Raw genomic sequence first — 9,015 nt, 5'->3', positions numbered from 1 at the left:
TGCATCTTTTGCGCTCATAATAAGTTGATCACACATAACCTCCTAAAACTAACCATTATACTGACGCATCAAGTTGTCCATGCATTCCCTTTGTCAATCAATCAGTCATTTATTTCAATTGCATCCAATTGACATTTTTAACTTGATAGAGGGAACGTTGTTCCATCAAGATCCATGAGCAGTTCCCAAGTCTCACTTGACTATTTTCCTTCCTGTTAAACAGGGTTCATCACATCGTATTGCATCTAATTGACATTTTTAACTTGATGGAAGGGACGTTGGTTTATCAAGTTCCTTGAGTAGTTCATAGGTCTGACGAGACTGTTTTCACTCTTATTGTACGAGGTTCACTGTATCTTTGGCACTCATAATGAGATGATCACACGTTATTTACTTCTCAACCCTTGGGCCCTCCTTAAATATATGTGTAACTCTCTAAGTCACATGGACGCTATAATTCGATTGTGTCGACATGACTGGGGTGCTCGTGCGGCTCGGATTCGCACCCGACTTGGGTCAAGAAGAGTCGGGTGCGGCTAACCGCACCCGATCATTCTTGTCCATTTTGGACATGCACCCAACTCGCGTTTTTCTCGAGTCGGGTGCGATCAAACCTCGTCAAGCCTGTTTTTTGTCCTTTTTTGATATTTTGTATTTTAAAAATTATTAACGTTAAAAGGAGGGTTTAACATTTTGTTTTTCCATTTCTGCGTTTTGTCATGGTTTTGTTGTTTTTTGTTTACTTGTTTAATGTTTGTACTTTGTAAGCATGTTAATGCTTAATATGTTATATTCATATATACAATACATTATAACTTATAAGTATGTAATATATAATATTCATATATAATTTATCCATAAAGTGTGTAGTGTAGAGTGTATAGACTGTAGTGTATACTCTTAAATTTATTAATTCTTATATATATATATATATATATATATTATAATAATAATAAATTAATAATAACAAATAAATATTCTCGCCACACCACCGCACCTAAATTTTTGGGGTTGTGCCGCACCCGCACCCCACACCTAGGTGACATAGGTCGCTCTCTATTGCCAAGATGATGAGGCGAGATGCATCAATAATAATGCCAAAGAAAGTCTATGTTTGCTCATCACTATTCGTCAAGATTGTGCTCTCATATGCAGTATCCGCTACTTTCCCACAACAACCGGATAATCATTTTTTTAATTTCACCTAATTGACATTTTTTTAATTGCACCTAATCACTGGGTTTTAAAACCTTGAGTTTGACATCATGTTTCTTTCCACTCCTCATGGCTATTATTGTTCTATCATGCACTTAAGTTACATCTACCATGTGCAAACCACCTCTAACAGCATCCCCACATCTAGGATTGACTTGGGAGCCTTCCCTCTTTCCTTCTTGCTAATATGTCTAACCTACATCCTTAATATTGAGAGACACTAGGTGTGAGAACTAACTATTCTCATCATGTTTTCACGCTTTTCTATCCTTGCCCAGTTTCTACTGTCATTTCTATAGCCTCACACATAAGCTCCTTAAAATGGCTTTTGTATTGATTCTTGTAGTTGGCCATGTGTCAGTTGTGTCTATGAGAAAATTTACATTGGAATCCTCCAACCTACTATTGTTGATAATGGAGAGGTGTAACATTTTGTGGATTTCAAAGGTTAGAGTGATTATGCTATTTGGGGTTGTAGGTGTTGAATTATGAGTCATTACATGGCAAACCAAACCCATTCTTTGCTTGTACTAGTTTTTGACAATACTCTTAAAACTGCAATGTATAAGACACTAAGTTGAATGACTATATCTCATTCACTGCTCCAATAAGTGTCAATATTTGCAACAACTAATCTCCAATTTGATCCATCCTTTTGCACCAATAATAGAACATGATGATACCTCATATATTCCTCATCTATTGAGTGCTCCCAGAGACATCTATGGCGCTCTCTCTTGCATAGATGATGAGGCAGGATGCATAGAATAGTTAAGTCTCAAACAAAATTGATGCTTCTTCATCACTTCTCATCATGAATGTCCCCCCAAATGCTGCATCGTCCATTTGTCTATGCTTATGAGTCAACTTATCATAAAAAATATTGCACCAATTGCTATTTTGGAATTTGATGGTGGGGACATAGCCCCATAAGATCCTTGAGTAGTTCCCACATCTCATGGGATTACTCCTTCTCTTCCTGCACAAAATTGGTTATAGTAGTTCCACATTGGTTCATTTTACGTATGGCAAAGTATTTTTTCAAAAACTCTTTATGCATCTCCATATAGTAATTCAAACATTAGCCAAGGATTTCCTACTCATGTTTCGCGTTATCTTTCAATGAAAATGAAATATCTAAAATACAGAACAAGATCATAATTGAATGCTCATGGTAGAGGGATATTATCATATTTATAAAGGCAACTACTGTTACAGCTCAGTAATATATCTGAAAACTAGAAAAGCCATTTATGAAGATCTGTTGTAATCTACCTAGACAACGGAAGCTATGAAAGTAAAAATTAATTGTCATATGGATGGCAATAAGAAGCAGTAAAGAACTGTACAACAATCAACAATATTTTCAAGCATGGAATAGAGATAACCACTAGATCAGAAACAAACAAGCCACAAGTACACAAAACATCTGCAAATAAATGAGGTGAGGGCAGTCAAAGTTGATCATCAAGCAGATGAATGAAAACAAGGTTCTCCAAACAAACCACGGAATAGACACATGATAAACGTGAAGGACCTTCAGCAACATATTATAGAATATTAACTTCATTTTGGGGAAAAAAAGGAACCTCATATACCACGTGTACCTTTTCAAACCTCTCAGGAATGATAGGTTTATTTCCCTTTTCCAGTGCCCTAAGGCCCCATGACTACAAACAACTGCTTACCGACAAGTGGCTCTATCACCTATCACATACAAGTGCTCCATTTAATTTGACTAGACTGTTTTGCCCAAAACCAATTGTGTTGTGATATATATATATAGAGAGAGAGAGAGAGAAATTTCCTGACCTCCCCACCACTGGTCTTGGTACTCTTGATGTAGATGATTCCTTCTTCACAGCAAGGCCTCTTCAAGGTCTGCCCACAACTTTTTGCAAGCTTCAAACAGACCAAGTCCACTGAAATAACAAAATAGGAGACTCCTATGCTTAGGGCAGTCGGTGAGCAAGTGACGCAAGCAAGAATGATCAATGAACTTGAAATTTCGCTCAATCAGCTTGGGAAATGAAATTTCTGCTATGCTTAGGGCAAACAGTGAGCAAGTGAAGCAAGCAGCGACAACAATGTTGATAGATCGATAGTCAGCTAGAGGTCAAGATCAAGGGACACAGATCAAGAGAAAAACAGTCAGAATGGCCAATAGAGGGAGAGAGGGAACTGGAAAGTGAGAGAGGTGTGCATGCCAATCGGTAGATAAAAATAAAGAAAGGGACAGATCGAAATCGAGAGATCAAAGAGGAGATTGAACATTAATGGAGATCGAGAGAACGTACGAGAAAAGCAGGGAGAGAGAGAGATCAGGAAAACTCCTACGAAGTAGGGAGCGAGAGATAACAAAATGGGGAGAGATTAGATGAAAATAGGAAATTAGATTTCTTATAGAAAAAATTGCTCACCTTAACATGCGCTTGTGCTTATGCGGATATTAGGAACGATTCCCCAAACCATCAACCAGGAAACGTCGTGGTGCGATGAGATGTTGCCACCGGCGGTGATGAGGTTGAGGAAGTTGGCCCAGCAGAGGATGAGATGCGCAAAGACGTGGCGGTTTTGAACGACGGCAAATCTCTCCCAATCCCTCTTTGCGAAACCCTCTGGAAACCCTGTCTCTCTCCCGTCTCCTCCAAAAATGTCGTCCGTCATTATTGTATGTCTCCACTTCGCTCCTCTGTCTCTCAAACCTTTAGATGCCCCCTTTCCCTTCGGGTCATAGCGATCATTGTTTTCGTGGGTCAAAATTTTTCCATGAGAGCAGGTTTTCGTGGGTCAAAATTTTTCCATGAGAGCAGAAAAACAGAAAGAGCGAATGGAGGAGGGTGGAAACTTACAGTCTTACTCCACCACCAGAGGCAAGTAGCGAATTCTGAAGGATGAACTGCGGCAACCCACGCACGCAATCTGCATCTTCCTCCATTGTTGGCGCCATCGACGATCCAGCCTCGCTCCTGTCGAGAGAGAGCGAGAGAGGCTGCTTTCCCTCCTTAGAACTCGGCGGGAAAAGGAAAGCCTTCTTAAAACGGTAACGGTTGAGAAGTTTGTTTCTTGATCTTCTTGATTATAACTTTTAATACATAACTTAAAATTCCAAAGACGCAAATACAAAATATTAAATCCTTGCCGCTAATTCGTCACCCCAAGCAAGAAAATAAATCCGATCTGGTGCCTTATTTTTCATTCATTAATTAATGAGTTACCGATAATGAGTGTGAGAATATCAATGGATCAGATTCATCGTCCGCATCTTGGACATTGACTTGTTTAAATTCAAATTCGGAATCAAACGTGAATAAAAAAAGTATATATCGTATTTGAATCCGACTTTTAATTTCACAATTGAACTCGAGTTGCGATCCACTTTTAAATTCATAACCAAATCTATTTAAAATTATGAGGATCAAGCTTCAAGTTACATGGATATTCGACATAGGAAATTTTATCTAATATTTATTATCCAGTCATATACTTTTCCTTTAAACTCCAGGTCGAATAACATTTCTTAAAATAGAATCAAATCCACATGTTCCTGATCGAATGTCATTTTTTCTTCATATCTTGAAGATGATTTAAAGCGGTGTGGCTAGATATCAGATCTGAATTCAAATGTCGAGTCACCAGATTCAGGTCACCATCGCCTCAAATGACGTCTTAGGCCTGCCTGAGCATATTCGGCTGATTCCCTTCATTTTTTATTTTCAAATCAATTTAAAATATTTTAAACTATTTTTTAATTTAAATTAGAAGTTAGCCCATCTCCATCTATATTTCATTTCTCATGATTTCAGATATATCAGAAATAACTTGACAACATTTATAATTTTGAGAAGCGCCAGAAAATATACAAAACAATAAAAATCTATGGGAAACCTAAACAAATGTCAAACCATTGAAAGTGAATGTCTAATATCAAATGTTTAACCCAAATTATTCGATTCAATTCAGATGTTGCAAGCTCGTCACGGATCGAAACGGATGCAATCGATACAAAGTCAATATTTGGATATGGGCTCTCGTCTATATTCATATTTTATCTAATATTTGGATACAAATTAATATTTGATGCTCCCATATTAATCCGATTATAATCAACGCAAACCAAATCCAATTACGTCTCCGACTACTTGAATTTGTGTTCAAGCTAAATCTGGATTACATGTGAACATTTGATATCTCTAGACAAAAGCTGAATAGCAATCAAATTAAAGTGACCTAACAATTGCTATCTTAATTCATATTCACGTGGTTTTACATTGTCCAATAATAGCGACCGAAAGAAAGGAAGAAAGGAGAGGCAAGTTTACTCTATTGTTTGGGTTATTATTTCTTTCACTAAGAAGGTGTTTGGCATTAAGAATAAGGTGTAAATATACCCCAATTTTAAGGTAGATTTTGCATGTTGTTGTAATGTCAAATAACTATTAAAGAGCCTTTTTATTAACAGTACGAGTGTTTTATCAAGAAATTGTCCCCAAATCGACCGTGCCCCAGGAAATAGGATCTCCTGCATCTCCCCTAGTGTGTCAGGGATTCGGGCGCATGAGGAAGGGGGTCTCGGGCCTGGTTCTCCAAATCCCCCAACCGACCGGTAGAGAGTGAAGAAGCTGCTTTAAGGAGCCACGGGTTATGGGAAATGCATCGGCTCTGTTTCTAGATTTTCACTTGTCCTTTAGTTTTTTTGGCTGTTCATTATTCCTTTCTCATGCATGTAATGCAGGTTTCATGTGGTTTCTTTGTTCGATGATTCTAAGAAGATTTGCAGAGGGAGATTAACTGGTCGAAATTAGCGTAGGAGGAAGAACTTTTCTGATTCTGTTACTAGGAACCATTCTCAAAGGTATAGTCGTTACTCAAGGACGACTGCAAGGTGTCTGTTATAAAATAAGAACGCCATATTGTCAGTTCCTAAGGCCGAAAAAAAATGGTAGAGTTATGCGTTTGACGTGTGGATGCTTTTCTAATCTTGTTGGCATTTAAGCATATTCATGCATGCTAGTTTGATATGTGTGTGTGTGTGTGAGAGAGAGAGAGAGAGAGAGAATCATGTTTATGTCCATATGACCATCCATGACTGTTTTTCCAAAGGAAACTCACAACAGTCTGCCATTTGCATAAATACTGAATTTTGAACCTTGTTCTCCATCTTGTAGAGAATTCAAAAGGTAAAATCAGAAAATATTATTGTCAATGATTAGTATATTCAGATAAATGTAATCTAAGTAGGCTGTGTCTATACGATTTGTGGTTATTTTGTGCAATATTTCAAGACGTGAGATTGTCATCCTATAGCCATGTGACACACGATGAAAGTTGTTGCACGAGCACATTAATTATGTATCACATGTCGTGTGATATCAAGAAATCGGGTTGGGTAGGCGTCTAGGTTTCAAGAACCGGGTTGGAGAGGGATCTCGGTTTAAAAAACGGGGTTGAGTAGGCATCTCAGTTTAGAGAACTGGGTTGGGAGGTTCAAGAACCGTGTTGGGAGGCATCTCAGGCATCTCGGTTTCAAGAATCGAGTCGGGCAGGCATATTGGTTTCAAGAACCAGGTCGAAGAGACGTCTCGATTTCAAAAACCTGGTTGGGTAGACATCTCGGTTTCAAGAACCGGGAGAGAAATAGAGGGGTTATGTAACAAGAACTTCTAACAGCATATGGCTTTGTTGATCATTTGCATTATTTATTTGCTTGTTCTTAATGTCTATAAGAAGTTCATTGTATAAGATACAAGTGGACACAAGATGATTGTTCTTCAAACATTTCCGGATGTCCAGTGGGATATGTTTAGAGGATCTTCGCTTTCCTTTTATCTTCGAGGCATGTTAGAAGGCTCTAGTGCTATGCATATGAAGACTTTGTGAAAGTAAAAATTGAACAACTAAAAAATTATGTAAAGATAAAAATACAGCTATATGGACATAATCTTGTCTAATTTCTTCTATGCCTTAACTAATTTTTATGCATGCAGTGGGGCCGCTTGCAATTGCTTCTGTTTGGGAGGATATAGCCTCTGCTTATATTGATGAAATGGAATGAAGGACAAATGAGATGCTGGCTCCTTATCAAAAGCTATGTGTGCAGAAAAGGGTCTTAATTCTCTTGTTTTTTAATGATCGTTATGTCATGAAGGTACATAAAAGTGTCTCTACCGACTTTCTAAAATGTTTGTGTTGCAAATGTAAGTAGAAGCAGAGGTATTGGGATTGAAGCAGAAGATATAGTGGCTGCAATTTCTGCAGAAGTTGCTTAATCTGAACCCCGCCAGTTCTAATCCAAAAATCAAATCTGACTTACGAAATCACATCAGGACTCAAGGAAAGCGTAGGTCTGAATGGGGATGTCATTTATCATAATTGGATAGGATATCCAACGGACTTCTTTCAAAAACGTCGGATATTTGATCCAGTTTTACATAAATATTTGATCGGCTTCAGATTTAGTTTCAAACTGTTATCCTATATCCAAGATCTGTACATTTCGAAAATTGGTTCTTTAACATATGTAGTGTAGTTCGGATTTGGATGTAAAAATAAAAGTCGGGGTCTGGATCGGACTTATCTTGTAATTTAAAAATCAGTTTTAGATACTGTAAACACATTTCTTTATTCATATTTGAATCTGAACATCTAATAAATCAGATATGGTAAGGGGTACAACCAATTCCAATCAAATCCATCATCATCCCTAAGTCTGAAAGGAGTATGAATCATTTAGATCCCTATCCCTAATCTTTACTCTTGTACTTTTCCTTCTTGCTTTCTCCTGAACTCCTGGATTTTCTTTTGTTTTCTTTTGAATGGACCAATGGAGAGTTTTGAGTTTTATATTGTTTTACGACACGATTGACTGCTGATAGTTAGTTTAGCTTCTAACTGGGATGCCCATCTACCTAATTTTGAAAGAACGAATCCATTTTGGTCGCCAAATTAAAGCTATGTGATATTGGATTTCGGAGGTGCCAACGGCCAGCAGTTGGAGAGATTCACGAATAGGCACCTGAATTTCAATGTGTTTAAGCTGAAGCAGATAATTTATACCAGATCAGGGGGGAATTTTTCTCAAAAGCACGCTGTCTTAACTCAAATGTGTTTCCGTAGTCGGGCAGCAGTTAAGAGATTGTCAAGTTACCATCTACAAAGCATATTTTTGTCAATATATCAACATTACGTGTAGTTTGGAACTTTTTTAAAAATTTTTAATCAGGTTTATGAAATTTTTTCAAAACTTAAGCTTGTTCTTCAAGTTTTTGAAAAATTTAGGTGAATTATAAAAGTCAAGTCTGCTTTTTAAAATATTACATACGAAATGAGCTTAGACCACGCCAAGGTTTTTGTAATTTAAATTCCAGTTACGATTGGGTCAGTTTTGCAAACAAGAACACTGATTCTCTGCATGTGAAACTAAATGCTTGTGGCTTAGATTTTGATTTGCATTTGAGACTTGAATGCTTATCTAATTCCCTTATCAATCAAAGCTAATAAATTCGGATTCAAACACTCTTTCATATAAGTATTTGAAAGCTGATGTGTAACCACCATAGTTAATGGAATTTTGAGCAGATCAGGTTGTTTATTATGGCATTCTTATTATAGCATTACATCATTGTAAATGGAATGCCATGATACCCAAGTCTCTCTCGCAATCTGGATGTTGGTCTACATTGACCTCAAATATCTAACTGAACCCAAAGATTTTTTTTGCATTTTTAACATCCCACTTTTTCTGTTTCTCGGAAAAAAAAAACACGGAATCCGTAAGCAACGCACTTGTAAATGTGGAAA

The 9,015-nt window shown here is 37.3% G+C and overlaps 1 long non-coding RNA gene across 2 annotated transcripts; it reads right to left on the bottom strand.

Moving 5' to 3' along the window:
- Positions 1-2,821: 2,821 nt before the first annotated feature.
- Positions 2,822-4,208, bottom strand: LOC116253646 (uncharacterized). 2 transcript variants are annotated; one of them, XR_007573297.1, is made up of 3 exons: positions 3,636-4,208; positions 3,028-3,137; positions 2,822-2,922 (listed from the first exon to the last, which is right to left on the bottom strand). It is a non-coding gene; the product is annotated as an uncharacterized LOC116253646 (long non-coding RNA). The 2 variants fall into 2 exon arrangements; XR_004172507.2 differs by having other exon boundaries at positions 2,863-3,137; positions 3,636-3,939; positions 4,068-4,166.
- Positions 4,209-9,015: the final 4,807 nt, after the last annotated feature.

This window comes from Nymphaea colorata, chromosome 4, assembly GCF_008831285.2.
Source record: "Nymphaea colorata isolate Beijing-Zhang1983 chromosome 4, ASM883128v2, whole genome shotgun sequence".
NCBI lineage: Eukaryota > Viridiplantae > Streptophyta > Magnoliopsida > Nymphaeales > Nymphaeaceae > Nymphaea > Nymphaea colorata.
Note: the sequence above shows the minus strand (reverse complement) of the source record. Positions and strands in the feature narration are given on the sequence as shown.